The 14716-nt window shown below is 34.8% G+C and overlaps 1 non-coding gene across 1 annotated transcript; it reads right to left on the bottom strand.

Moving 5' to 3' along the window:
- Positions 1–9619: 9619 nt before the first annotated feature.
- LOC121501049 lies at positions 9620–9723 on the bottom strand. The gene has a single exon (XR_005990495.1). It is a non-coding gene; the product is annotated as a U6 spliceosomal RNA (small nuclear RNA).
- Between the last annotated feature and the right edge of the window lie 4993 nt (positions 9724–14716).

Raw genomic sequence — 14716 nt, forward strand, 5'->3', positions numbered from 1 at the left:
TATGGAAGTAGCTATTTTGTTCTGGGAATTATTTCTTGCTTCCGATGCAGATAAACTTATTGTTTATCTGAAATTCAAATTTCACCGTATGTCCTGAATTGTGCTTGGCAAACCTAAGGTGGACTCAGGGGGGAGAGGTATCACTGGGGACTGAGTAATCACCAGAGCTTTAGGCTCACGTAACAAAATGGAGAACTTAACCCACCTGGTTCACTCCTTGGTATATTTGCTGAATTCTGAATCTGCATGGGGGTGGAAGGCTAAAGAGCTAAGTCAGCAATCTCTTAAAAGAGAATTTTCCACCTTTACTAGTGAAGAGACAGAGAACAAGGTAAGAGACCTGGTGGAAACACTAGCTCTCAGCTGAACCCTGATGGGTTACACAGCAGGAGAAAGGTGAAATGAAGGTACACTGAGCCTTACCAAATTTAACAAGTCTGAAATCACTCAATTCCTAGCTGAGCTGATCAGCCCGGCTCATATTTTATTTGCCTTGCATTCACAGAAAGGCTTAGGTGATCTGTATGGACTCTGTCTGCCTGTCAGAAAAAAAATATTCTCTTGGAAGGAGATAACACTATTCAGAGCAGTAGAAACAGATCCAAAGTGATTCAGACATTAGAGTCACCTGGCCAGGGCTATAAAATAACTATGATTAATATGTTAAAGAAGAATGGAGGATAAATAGAGAATTTCAGCAAAGGATTTACTTGAATCTATGAGTAAGAATCAGGTGGAAATTCTAGAACTGAAATATATAATAACCAAAATTAACAATTCAGTGCATGGGTTTAATAGAAAACTAGACAGGAAAGCACGGGATCTGGGAACCAGCAGACAGAGCAGCAGAAAGTATACAGTTTGAATGCCAGCCAGAAGGTAGGATGGGAAATAAAGAAAGAGTATAAGAGACATGAGGTGTGTACTAAAGAGGATTGGGATACCCACAGTCAGAATCCCAGAGGGACAGGAAGGGAGAGAAACCTCAGCAGAGCAGTTTCAAAGACTAACAAAGTCCGTCAAAGCACAGATTCAAAACATTTAGCAAACTCTATTCATTATTTTTTTAGGTACATGATGTTAAAATTTCTCTAAAATAAAACCAAGAGAAAAATTTAAAAGCCAAGAGTACAAATACATACTTTACTTTCAAAATAACCAAAGTAAGAATAATGACTAGCATGTCCCAAGAAAGATAAAACCCAAGAGACAATAGGTGATATCTTCAAGATACCAAAAAAGAAAAGAATGTTTCCTGTTCTAGAATTCTCTATTTGGTAAAAATATACTTTAAAAACGGAGATGAATAAAATCCTTCTCAGGCACACAGATACAATAAATCAAAAAGCTTCTTCTTAGGCAAAAATTCAAATGTCTCAACTTGAAGCAGAAGTCACAACATACAAACCTAAAAAGATTATGCAGATGAAAACAATGGAGTCTCAGAAATAAGTCTATGGGTAAATGAACTGGGAGGTTTTAATAGGACCCTGGCCCTGAGTCAGATCCAAGAACTTCAGTATAATCCAGGAAATGGGAGGAAAACCCAAAAATAATGCAGGTTGATTTTTCACCCACCAAGTGAGATAGAGCTTCAGAGTTATCATAGTATAATTTGCATAAAATAGCCCCCTTACTCTCAAATGGCTTCAAGGGTTTTTGTCATATTGGACATCATAATATGTTCATTACTTTATTCTTGTTCAACTGATGTTAGATTCAGACAACAAAAAAAAACTGCATTTATTTTTCACCAAAAAAAGTACTATTGGCCACAGAGTTTTTACCAAAGAGAACCTCTGGAGCCCAGATCTCATTGTCCCAAAGCCAATATTTTTGGCATTATATTCTTTAAAAGTGATTTACTTATTTAAAATGGATGATTTGTCTCTAATAAACCCATATTTTCCAGGTTATCATAGTCCTTTTAAATCCTAAATGTGTGCCATTAGCTATATTAGTTATTCCTCAGAATTGTGTGTGATGCGCTGTGTTCATACCTTCTGTTTTCTGAGTAAGTGGCAACATTGTTGGAGAATTCAAGGTCATGGACCAAGCTCTCTGACAAACCATGTATCATTCATGAACACCGTGATCTCCTACTGTTTTATCAATAATCCTTCCCTGAAAAGAAAGTCATTTTTACCTGAAAAGGGCTTTTCCATATCTGAATTTAGTTCCCTTAGAGTTGTTTCATCCATAGCCCTCTGCTGTCTTAAAACTTGTGATTTTTTGAATTCAATTTTTTTTCCCATAATGGACACGTTGGGAATGATGGTTTGGTGTTGTCTTCTACAGTCTTGCTAAATGTAGAACTACCATGTATGTATGAATTTTTCTCATTGGTTTAGCAACATTTTTAAATGCTAGTGATATCTAATGTGTGTGAGGATACAGAGAAAGGGCAAGTTGATATACATATCAACTTGGTGAGAGTACAAATCAATAAGACATTTTAAGAAGCAAGTTGGATTATCTTTCAGAATTTAAAATATGCTTACTCTTTACCTGAAAACTCCACTTCAAGGAATTTATCCCATGCATATGTAGCGTATGTACACAAACAGTGATATAAAGAATGGGGAGCCTGGGTCGGTCAGTCGGTGAAGCATCTGCCTTCAGCTCAGGTCATGATCCTGGATCCTGGGATGGAGCCCCATATGGGGCTCCCTGTTCTGTGGGGAGCCTGCTTCTCCCTCTCCTGCTGCCCCTTCCCCTGCTCGTGTTCTCTCTCTCTCAAATAAATGAAATATTTTTTTTAAAAAGTTTTACAAAGGTATTTTCATGACCAAATCAGGAAACAACCTTGAATTGAGGAAGCTTAGATAAATGGCAAGTCTTTCATACTGTGTCGTGCCCTGTGACCACTGAAAAATCTGAGATGGGTGAAGAGACTGAAGACATAATCAAATGAGCAGAGCAAGTCTTAGAAATATGTTTGATTCTATTCATGTAAATATAAAATTTTAATATATTTGTGCGCGCGTGTGTGTGTGTGTGGTTGTGTGGGTGTGGGTGTGTGGAGAATAATCAAAGTGTTAGAGCATTCGAATTAGACTTGTAAAATCACTATGTTGTGCACCTGAACCTAAGTCACATTGGGTATCAGCTATGCTCAAATAAAATATATATGTATCTATAAATGTATATATGTATTTTTAAGAACATAAGGTTGAACTGTGTGATTTTAAAGATTTTTTTTTTGGATTTTTATTTATTCGAGAGAGTGAGAGTGAGAGGGTGTAGGCAAGCAGGGGGAGGGGCAGAGGGAGAGAGAGAAGCAAGCTTCCTGCTGATCAGGGAGCCCCATGTGGGGCTGAATCCAAGGACCCTGGGGTCATGACCCAAGCCAAAGGCAGACGCTCAACTGACTGAGCCACCCAGGCACCCCTGTATATAAATTAATACTAAAAAAAAGAAATAATCACACAGACTTGTTAGTGATACTAACAATCAGGATTGGACTGGTTCAGAGAAGACTTCTTTTTTATTCTATACTCATATCTTGAAACTTTTCAATAAGAGTTTCTTATTTAACAATCGAGTAATGTTATATACATGAAAAAAAGAAAAATCAGCAAAATAGAGTAATATAACAATTTTCAAGAGAAAAGTTTTAATTTTTGGAAATAACTGAGGAAATGCCAAAGAAACCAATCAATTTAATTGCTTCGATGTTAAAACCTATGAAAATAGCTCAAAGGAAAGGCAAAAAACTATATTTGAGACAAATATGAAAAATCATTATAACATAATATATTGTAAAATATAAAACACAATCCGAAAAAGAAACTTTAAGACTCCCATTAATGTGCAAAATTTATAAAGGCATATTTAAAAAGTTTAAAATTGGACAATGTTAGCCTCCATAACACCACTTATATACACATAAGACCTCTGAATTCTATTGTATATGTATTAAAATTTCCATGAAATTAAATTAGAGCCATAATTCGCAGGGCCGTCAAGATAACCATAAAATAATGCTGATGTCAAAATAAATTGTCATCACTTCACAGTGCAATTTTGTAGCCTCTGTCTAGGTCCATATAGTGTTTATAACTTTTGATGTCCTCAACCCATTTTGGGGAATGTGTTCAAATAAACTTTTCCAAGAAATAAAGAAAAAACCAATATACCTTATATGTTCATTTCAGAGTGATTTATAACCACAAAAAGTTCAATAATAATGAATGCTTAAGTTAGCACATGTCTATGTGGTAGGATATTATGTATTCATTTAAAATTATGCATGTTGAATCTAGAAAGTTTTTAAAAACATAATATTAATATACTAAAAAATTATAGAACAGCATTTAAAAATGTAGGCCTACCACCTACAAATCCAAAAAAAAAAAAAAAAAAAGCATACACTTGTGTTGGTAAGAACTGGGAAGGAAGGAACAAAAATGCAAGGACAGGATCAGTTAGGATGATAGGCTTATTAGCAATGCGGTATTCTCTTTTAAAGTGCCTTTAACAGAATAGATATTTACAATCACAATAGAGTAACAGAAATTCATGTGTGGCTTTTGTGTTGTGAGATTGATGGTAAATCTATTGTTAAAGAATCCCAGGTATTTTTGTTTTTTTTCTTTTGAAAGTAAAGCATATCTGTATCCCTAACCTTTTAGGAACTTACTAATTTCCTGTCGCTTTCACAAGATTACACATTGCATTATAGACCATCACTGCTCCAAATTCTTTCTATTCCCTAGGAAGAAATTATTCTAGGCACGAATCTACTAAAAATGGCTCAAGGCTCCTCAGTTCTTTTCTCTCTTATTTAAATTTCTTATCATGGTTTTTTAAGTATCTTTTTTTTTTTCAGTTTAAGCACCATTCTTCTGGAAGAAAATACTGTTTATGTAGTTTTGCCTTTTTTCTGCTTATGATAACATTATATTATGACTCCCAACTAGTTACCTTTCACATCATCTTCCTGTTCCAAATATAGCTTGAAAAGCCCGTTTTGTTTTCTTGGGCCTTAACCTTCCTGATTCTATTGTTATCAGTGTCTGACATGCTGCTACCCATGATTCTGCACCCCTCCGTTCAGTTCATTGTTGGTATGTAGCCTTTTTTTTTTAAACTAAATTTCTTATAAGGTGATTTGCATAGGTACATTGAATTTGTTAGTATCTCTCCTCCTTAATTAACCTTACAGCATTTCATTAAGGGAGTATTCTAACATTCTTGACCTTTTTTTTTTTTTATTCAATTTCAGGCATTATATCAAATCTGATTTCTGAAGTTTTTGGAAGAGGATCCAGTAGAGAAACAAAAGAGAAAGTGGAGAGGAAAGAGTAATCACAAATCAAATGAAGCAGAAAGTAAAAGTAACCAAACATAGTGGTCTTTTCAACTCCTTTCTAGTGAGAATTGGAATACAAATGTAAGTGTGAAGAACATTTGAGTGAAAGGTTCCAGAAACAGACTTGTGTTCAAATCTGAAAATGGAATACATTTTGTACATGAGAGAGAAGTCAAACAGCTCTCTTCTCTCCTAGAGAACTAAACCAATTTCAGTTTAGAAAGAAACAACAGAAATAATGAATTGCTAAGCAACAGAGATCCTGTTTACATGCAAATACTGGTAGTAATAACAAAAAAAAAAAACAGTGCAAAAATAACACAGGAAATATGATCTGAAAGCAAAATTGCCTATAATAAAATATTTGGGTTTTGTCTTGGAATTATTTGGGTTTCCACAAGTCAACAGCTATTTACGTTGACACCATATGAATTAATCTGCCTCAAAGCTAAGCTGACATTTAGTAACCTGCCATCTGTCTAGGAAGGAAGTTTATTCTGACAAAGACAAAGGCCAAAAAGGTGTTTGTGTATCAGCTTATCTTTTCAAAGGAACTTACCCAGAAGGCCAGCTTTGTGGTGCTTCAGAAGTTTCTTATAACTCTCAAAATTTAAGGAACATTTAAATATTAAATATTTCTATTAGGATGTTGGCTCTTTATATCTATTTATTTATTTTCTACTAGGGTAGACTTTTTATCTTCCAATGGAATGCACAGATGCTAAGTCATTTATCCTAAATAAATTTACATATTAATTTCAGAGTAGTTCTACTCTCCTAATTTAAGACAACTGTATAGGGGTCTCATATTTAGGATGCTGCTGCTATTGATAAAGGACATTTGGGGCACCTGATAGTTCAGTCAGTTAAGCATCTGACTCTGGATATCAGCTGAGATCAGGATCTCAGTGTTGTGAGATTGAGCCCTGTGTTACGCTCCATGCTGAGTGTGGAGCCTGCTCAAGATTCTCTTTCTCCCTCTGCCCCTTACCTCTTCCTACTCTCTCTTAAAAAAAAGAAAAGAAAGAAAGAAAGAAAGAAAGAAAGAAAGAAAGAAAGAAAGAAAGAAAAGAAATAAGAAAAGAAAAGAAAAGAAATAGAAAATATAGAACCTTGAAGTAGCTGGTCCTGACTCAAATTACACTTGAATTTTTAAATCTTTAAGAGTAATTTCTATTCTCCACCCCCCACCACTATAATAAAAACTTCTTGAAGAAAAAAAAAAGCTTTTGAAAATTATTTTTTTATCCATTATATTTCCAGGCTTTGCAAATTATTGGTATATAATAAATATTTATTAACCAAATCCCCAGTTCATTGGCTAACCTCCTAGTGCAAAAAAATGTGCTATGTCTCATTCACAGACTTATTCATATACTTAGTAACTACTTACTGACCACCTACTATGTGCCAGGCAATGTGTGAAAAACTGTACACTTATCAGTCTAAGATTTTAATGGAGAGGACAGAAAATCAAAGAATAATTATCTAAGAATAAATGATTAAGATAAGTTATTATGGAAGCATACAACAGACATCTCAGGAAGAAAGAGATCTCTAAGCCAAGATCTCAAGAATAAGTAGCAGCTATTCAAGTACAAATGATGGGAACATATGGAGGAGGAGTGACATAAACACTACAGACAAGTTTAAATGGTATGTGTGAAGTCCAAAGAATGAGAGATCATGACATGTTTGAGAAATGGAGGCAAGTTATGCATGGCTAGAGCTTAGAGAAGTGGGTGAAAGAGTGGGGGAGGCCGGGTTATTGACTGTTTTGGAAGTCATTTTTCTTTTGAAAATAATACACACTTCTCTAAGTGTCTAAGTTTTTATTATTTTTTTATTTTTATTTTTTTAGTGTCTAAGTTTTTAAAGCAAAATATATTGCATTCATTCACAAATCCAGAGAGATTAGTTATGTTCAGATTCAGACTGTTTTTAAGACTTTCTTAAGTTTTTAGGGGGATCCCTGGGTGGCTCAGCGGTTTAGCACGTGCCTTCGGCCTGGGGCGTGGTCCTGGAGTCCCGGGGATCAAGTCCCACATCAGGCTTTCTGCACGGGGCCTGCTTCTCCCTCTGCCTGTGTCTCTGCCTCTCTCTCTCTCTCTCTCTCTCTGTGACTATCATAAATAAATAAAAAAAATTTAAAAAAAAAGAATAAATAAATAAAATCTTAAAAAAAAGTTTTTAGAATGACCAAATTAGTGACATTTTTTCTAATATTATTGTCTAGTTAACAATTAGCAGATTATTAAGACTTTGTTTTAAGAGCAGTTTTAGGTTCACATCAAAACTGAGAGGAATGTGCCAAGAGTTTCCATATACTTCTTGCCCCAACTCATGAATAACCCTTCCCATTATTAATATCCCCCACCAGAATGGTACCTTATTTACAGTTGATTAAACTGCTTTGATTGGCACATCATAATCACTCTAGGTCCGTAGTTTACATCACAGTTTATTCATGGTGTTAGACATTCTATGGGTTTGGATAAAGGTATGATGACGCGTGTCCTGCATGGTATCATACTAAAAACCCTCTGTGCTCTACATAATCGTACCTTCCCACCACCCCAACCTTTGGCAATTTCTGATCTTCTTCCTGTCTCCATGGTTTTGCCTTTTCCAGAAATGTCAGGGTTGGAATCATACAGCATGCAGCTTTCTCAGATTGACTTCTTTCACTTAGTAATACGTGTTTAAGTTTCTTCCATGTTTCTTCATGGCTCCATAGCTCATTTCATCCAAGCTGTGAATAGAATACTGTCTGCACATACCAGAATGTATTTATCCACTCACCTACTCAAGGACATCCAAGTTTTGACAATTATGAATAAAGCTGCTATATGTGTGCAGGTTTCATTTTGTTTTGTCTTCATTGTGACATAAGTTTCCAACACCTTTGGGTAAATATCAAAAAGTACAATTGCTGGATCATATGGTAAGAATATGTTTAATTTTGTAGCAAACTTCCAAAGTTTCCTCCTAGTAGCTGTTTCATTTTGCATTTTCACCAGCAATGAATTAGAACTCCGGCTGCTCTACTTTCTCAACAGCATGTGATGCTGTCAATTTTCTGATTTTTGTTCCTTCTAATAGGTGTGCAGTGGTATCTATTTTTTTTTTAATTTTTATTTATGATAGTCACAGACAGAGAGAGAGAGGCAGAGACACAGGCAGAGGGAGAAGCAGGCTCCATGCACCGGGAGCCCGATGTGGGATTCGATCCCGGGTCTCCAGGATCGCGCCCTGGGCCAAAGGCAGGCGCCAAACCGTTGCGCCACCCAGGGATCCCGTGCAGTGGTATCTAATTGTTGTTTTAATTTGCATTTCTCTGATGACATATACTATGGAGCACCGTTTCATATGCTTATTTGCCATCTGTATTTTTTCTCTTTTGAGATATCTTTTAAGATCTTCAGCCCACTTTTTCATTGTTTGTTTTCTTTATTGAGTTTTCAGAGTTCTTTGTGTATTTTCAATAATAGTCCATCAGATGCACATACTTATGCTTTTCTTTTTCTGTTTATCATAATTTTATAAAACTTTCCACATGGTCAATCTTACCTGAAAATGTTGCAACTCCAATTTCCTCCTAAAGACTTCCCTCAGAGAAATTACAATCCTCCTTTTACAATTTAGACTGGTTTTTTTCTCATTGCACGGCTGTCATCCTGATAACATGTTTTTGTTTTTAAGATTATTTATTTATTTATCATTTATTTATTTGAGTGTGTGTGTGTGTGTGTGTGTGTGTAAATGGCAGGAGAATCTCAAGAAAACTCCTTGCTGAGCATGGAGACTGACTTGGGGCTCTATCTCATGATCCTGAGATCAGGACCTAAGCAGAAACCAAGAGTCAGACGCTCAACTGCACCAGTGTGATTTTTATCATTTTTGGACTCTCTCTTACTGTTCTTTTTTATCAGATGAACACATTCATTCACTTTCTTAATATAATTTTTTGTTTTGTTGGGACACATTTCCAGAAACCTTTCCAAAAAAGTAGGAATGGAAATTGTATTTATTTAGTTAGTTCACTCATTTGTTTTTAGATTTATTTATATGTGAAGATATTGTTCTTTTCCCCTCACATGTGTTAGGTTAGTAGCTATAGAATTTTAGTCTAAAATCAATTTCACTCAAAATCTTGAAGGCCTGTTCTAATGCCATTCAACTTCCAATAGTGCTATTGAGAAGCCTGATGATATTTCATTTGTGATTTAAGGCTGTGAATATTTTTCTGCATATATTTCCTCTCTCTGTAAGATTTTAGAACTTCTTTTTTCCTTGATATAATGGAGTTTTATGATGGTGTACATTGGTTTGTATGTCATCCTCATGCAGGGGCCATGCTAATCTCTGTGTCATTCTAATTTTAGTGTATGTGCTGCCCAAGTGAGCATGATGTACATTGGTTTGATACCTCTCTTTCTTTTCTTTCTTTCTTTCTTTCTTTCTTTCTTTCTTTCTTTCTTTCTAAGGGAGCAGGGGAAGGAGCAGAAAAAGAGAATCTTGGGATCCCTGGGTGGCGCAGCGGTTTAGCGCCTGTCTTTGGCCCAGGGCACGATCCTGGAGACCCGGGATCGAATCCCACGTCAGGCTCCCGGTGCATGGAGCCTGCTTCTCCCTCTGCCTGTGTCTCTGCCTCTCTCTCTCTTTCTCTCTCTGTAACTATCATAAATAATAAATAAATAAATAAAACTTAAAAAAAAAAAAAGAAAGAAAAAAGAAAAAGAGAATCTTAAGCAGGCTCCATGCCCAGCATGGAGCTGTATATGGTGCTTGATCTCATGACCATGAGATTATGAGTTGAACTGAAATCAAAAGTCAGATGCTTAACTGACTAAGTCACCCAGACACCTCAGGATCATGACCTTAACCAAAGACAGACACTGAACCACTGAGCCATCCAGGTGCCCCCTATCCATTCATCTATTGATGGACACTTGGGTTGTTTCCATATCTTGGCTATTATAAATACTGTTGAAATAAACACTGGAGGGTATATATCTTTTTGAACTAATGTTTTCAAGATAATTTTGAGTTTTGATTTTGTGTATTGAATTTTTAAGAGCTTTTTATTATTCTTCAGTATTTCTTGTTTTATTGTATTCTGTTTTTGTTTCATGGATGCAAGCCTCTTGAGTCTCAAAAAATTTTCTGAGACTAGGTTTTTAATTTGAGGCTCATGGAGCTTATATTTTGGTGTCTGAGGGTGATAGACACATAATAAGCAAAATAAATTATACTATTCAAAATATTAGAACATATGTAGCATATTTAGGTGCTAAATATATGTATATATATGTTTATAAATAATATAATAGTGGTAGGTAAAATTAATGAGATAAGATAATAAAATGAAATTTGATTTCCAGCCCCACATCAGTTCCACTATTCCATAACTCAGTGAAAATTGTGAAAATTATAAAAACCAACCATTTAAGGCTTCTGTTATTTATTCTGAAAGAAATAAAGGAAAAAAAAAAGAAAAAAATAAATAAATAAAACACATTTATTTAAGAAAATCTAAGGAAATACTTTAAGAAAGGCAAGCATCTGTTACTTTGAACCAAGACTACTCCTCTCCCACCTGCCTACCCAGTAAGGCAGAGACTCCACTCCAGATTATTGCAGCCAAGAATGCACCATTCCTTATTTACCCAGCTCCCAGACAGAGGGCTTCATTCCCTGAAGAAGGGCAACATCAGCATTTCTCATCCTGCTGCTAACTACCTGTTGTTGAGGCTGGGTCCTTGGGGAGTGTAAATGAGAGTAGGGCTCCTTTCTTCTGCTGAATCCCCACTCATAGAATGGAGGTTCAACACTGGGCATGGCATAATGACAATATTGGGGCCCAGATGGTCCTTCCCATTTTTGAGTCAGTGGAGGCATGCCAGGGGAGGCAAGATGAGAATACCAACAGGCTACTAACCTCTCTCCACTAACTATTCAGAGCCTAGAGTGAGAATGACACCCAGAGAAATGACTGCCATAATCTTTACCCCCAGGTCCAGAATCTCGGCTCAGAGATTTTGTCTAGAAGAATAATCAAGCCATAAAACAGGTACTTCTTGATTTTTTTTTTCCCCTAAAGGAATTGATTGCATTTGCAACACAACATAGAACAGCGTAATTCTACTAACACCTTCAAGAACAGTGACAACTGTGGCAAAAGAAAATTGGAAGGAGATTCATGAATCTAATGAAGATTGAGTTTAGACTATAGTATGACTGGTTTACATGAGAGAAATTGTGAATAAGACAGCTGGAGTCAGAACAAATATCACCTCAAAAAATATTCCTTCAGAGGAATCACAATTTATTTGGGTTAATTTAAAGAACAATATATATATCCTAGGGAAATGTTGAAAACAGTAGAATTAGTAGGCAATTGGTGATGTTTAATGGCACAGTTTGGACAGGGAAAGAGTTTAAGAGAAACCTAGCAGTACCACTGTCATCCCACAGTGACTATGAGAGTAACCAAAAATGTACCTCACTGAGACATAATATCAGAGCCATAACACTGTGGGGATGAGGGAGTAAACCTCACTGAAATAATTCAGGCAGGAACTAAACAGAAACAAGCTTGAGGAAGGGAGAATTCAAAGTTGGTACAATAAACCATCTAAAATATTTTCTAACAAAAAAATCATGAATCATGAGATGTGCAAAGAAATAATAAAATATGACCCAAACATCACAATAAAAGCAGGCAATAGAAACTTATGAGACATCAGATATTAGATTTTTTTTAGATATTAGATTTAAGAGGAAAAGTTTTAAAGTAGCAATTATAAATGTGTTCACAGAACTAAGGGAAAGCAAAATTAAAGAATTTAAGGAAGCTAAAAGAAAATGTCACATCAAATAAATAATATCAATTAAGAAATAGAAATTATTAAAGCACCAAATAGAAACTCTGGAGTTTAAAAGCATGGTAGCTGAACTAAAAAAAAAAAAAAATATTAGAGGGGCTGAATGGTAGATTTAAACTGGCAGAAGAAAGTATTAGCAAACTTAAAGATAGATTGATAGAGATTATGAGAGCTGAAGAACAATGAGCAATAGAGGAATGAAGAAAAATAAGCCTCAAAACGTTACAGAATTGGGGGGGACACTATTAAGTGCATCAACATACACATAATGGGAGTTCCAGAAGGCTAGCAGAGAGAGAGAGAGAGAGAGAGAGAGAGAGAATTAAAAATACTTGAAAAACTGATAGCTGAAAACTCCCTAAATTTATTTAAAAACATTTATATCACATCCAGGAAGCAAAAATGAAGTCAAGATCCATAACCATTATACATCATAATTAAAAAAAAAAAAAGTTCAGGGATCCCTGGGTGACTCAACGGTTTAGCCCCTGCCTTTGGGCGGGGGCAGGGTCCTGGGGACCCGGGATCGAGTCCCGAGTTGGGTTCCTGGCATGGAGCCTGCTTCTCTCTCTCTCCCTCCCTCTCTGTCTATCATGAATATATAAATAAATCTTTTTTAAAAAAAGTTCTGAGTCAAAGATGAGAATATTTTGAAAGTAGGAAGGAAAAAAAATACTTATGAGGGAATCTCAAGATTAATAGCTAACTTTTCAGCTAAAACAACAGAGAAAGAACAGTGGGATAGAATATTTAAAGCACTCAAAGAAAAAAGTTATAAATGAAGAATTCTATAAGCAGCAAAACTATTGTTAAAAATGAAGGAGAAATAAACACTTTCCATATAAGAAAGACTGAGAGAACTTGATGCTAACAGATCTACCTTACAACAAATCTAAAGGTTAATTTCTTTCAGCTGAAAGCAAGTGACCACCTATGGTAATTCAAATACACAGAAATAAACAAAAGCAGCAGTAAACAGAAAATTGAAAGCATTCATGTAATTATAAAAACACTAAAAATACTCTTTTTCTCTAAACTGATTGGAAATGCAATTGTATAACATATGTATATAATATATTCTTAGGCTTATAACATATACATGGACTTTATGTCTATGTACATGTAATATACATGTCTATGCATGTACATGTCTATATGTCTATGTACATGTAATGTATGTATACATTACATAGAAATGTAATATAAGGCAGCCCTGGTGGTGGAGCGGTTTAGTGCCACCTGCAGTCCAGGGTGTGATCCTGGAGACCCGGGATCGAGTCCCACGTCAGGCTCCCTGCATGGAGCCTGTTTCTCCCTCTTCCTGTGTCTCTGTCTCTGTCTCTCTCTCTCTCTCTGAATAAATAAATATTAAAAAAATCAGGCTAAGAAATGTAAAATATGTGCAGTGTATTTGCCAATAATAATACAAAGGAAGGGTCTAGGAGAAAAATTGTAATAGACTAGGAAATAATGACAGATGGTAGTGATTATAACAATGTATAACAATTGCTGGGTTTGTAATATTAATAGATGGAATATATATAATGTAACAAAAAGGAAGAAGGGACAATAGAGATATATAAGTATAATATATCAGCATATTACTAGAATTAGGTTGGTATATATTTTAAGCTGATTTTCACAATTTAAGACATATATAGTAGACTTTAGAACAACCACTAAAGAAAATACAAAAATCTATTGAAAAAGATCATTAATTGAATTAAAATACTACATTAGAAAATATTCACTAAATGCAAAATAAAGCAGCAGTTATGCCTATAATGATTATATTGAAACTGATGAAGGATCTCAAGTCAATAATCTAACCTTTCATATAGAATAGAAAACTAAATATAAAGCAAGAGAAAGAAGGAAAAATAAAGATTAAAGCAAAAATTAAGTTTTAAAAAGAACTGAAAAATGATGGGGAAAATCAATAAAATCAAAGGCTGTTTTTTTTTAAAAGCTCAACAAAATTGACAAAAGTTTACTTAATTTGACCTAAAAAAAAACCGAAAAGATTCAAATTATTAAAATTGGAAATGGAGACATAACTACTAACCTAAGAAAAATTAAAAGGATTACAAAAATATTATAAATGATTGTATACCAATATATTAGATAAATTGGATGAAATAGACAACTTCTTATAAAGACAAAAACTACCAAAACCTATAAAGACAAAAACTACCAAAACCAACTCAAGAAAAAATAAACAATCTGAATAGACCTATAACAAGGGAAGAAAAAAAAAAAAAAAGGGAAGAGATGAGACAAAACAAAACAAAAACTGCCCACAAATAAAGCCCTATTATAGATAGCTTTGCCATTAATTCTACCAAACTTTAAAAGAAGAATTAATTCCAATTCTTTACAAACACTTCCAAAAGATCAAAGACATGGAAACATTTTGCAACTTATTCTATTACTCTTACAACAAAACCAAAGACATCACAAGAAAACAAAACTACAGAACAATATATCTTATGAATGTGGAGGCAAACATTCTAAA

Source organism: Vulpes lagopus, chromosome 10 (assembly GCF_018345385.1).
Source record: "Vulpes lagopus strain Blue_001 chromosome 10, ASM1834538v1, whole genome shotgun sequence".
In the NCBI taxonomy this organism is placed as follows: domain Eukaryota; kingdom Metazoa; phylum Chordata; class Mammalia; order Carnivora; family Canidae; genus Vulpes; species Vulpes lagopus.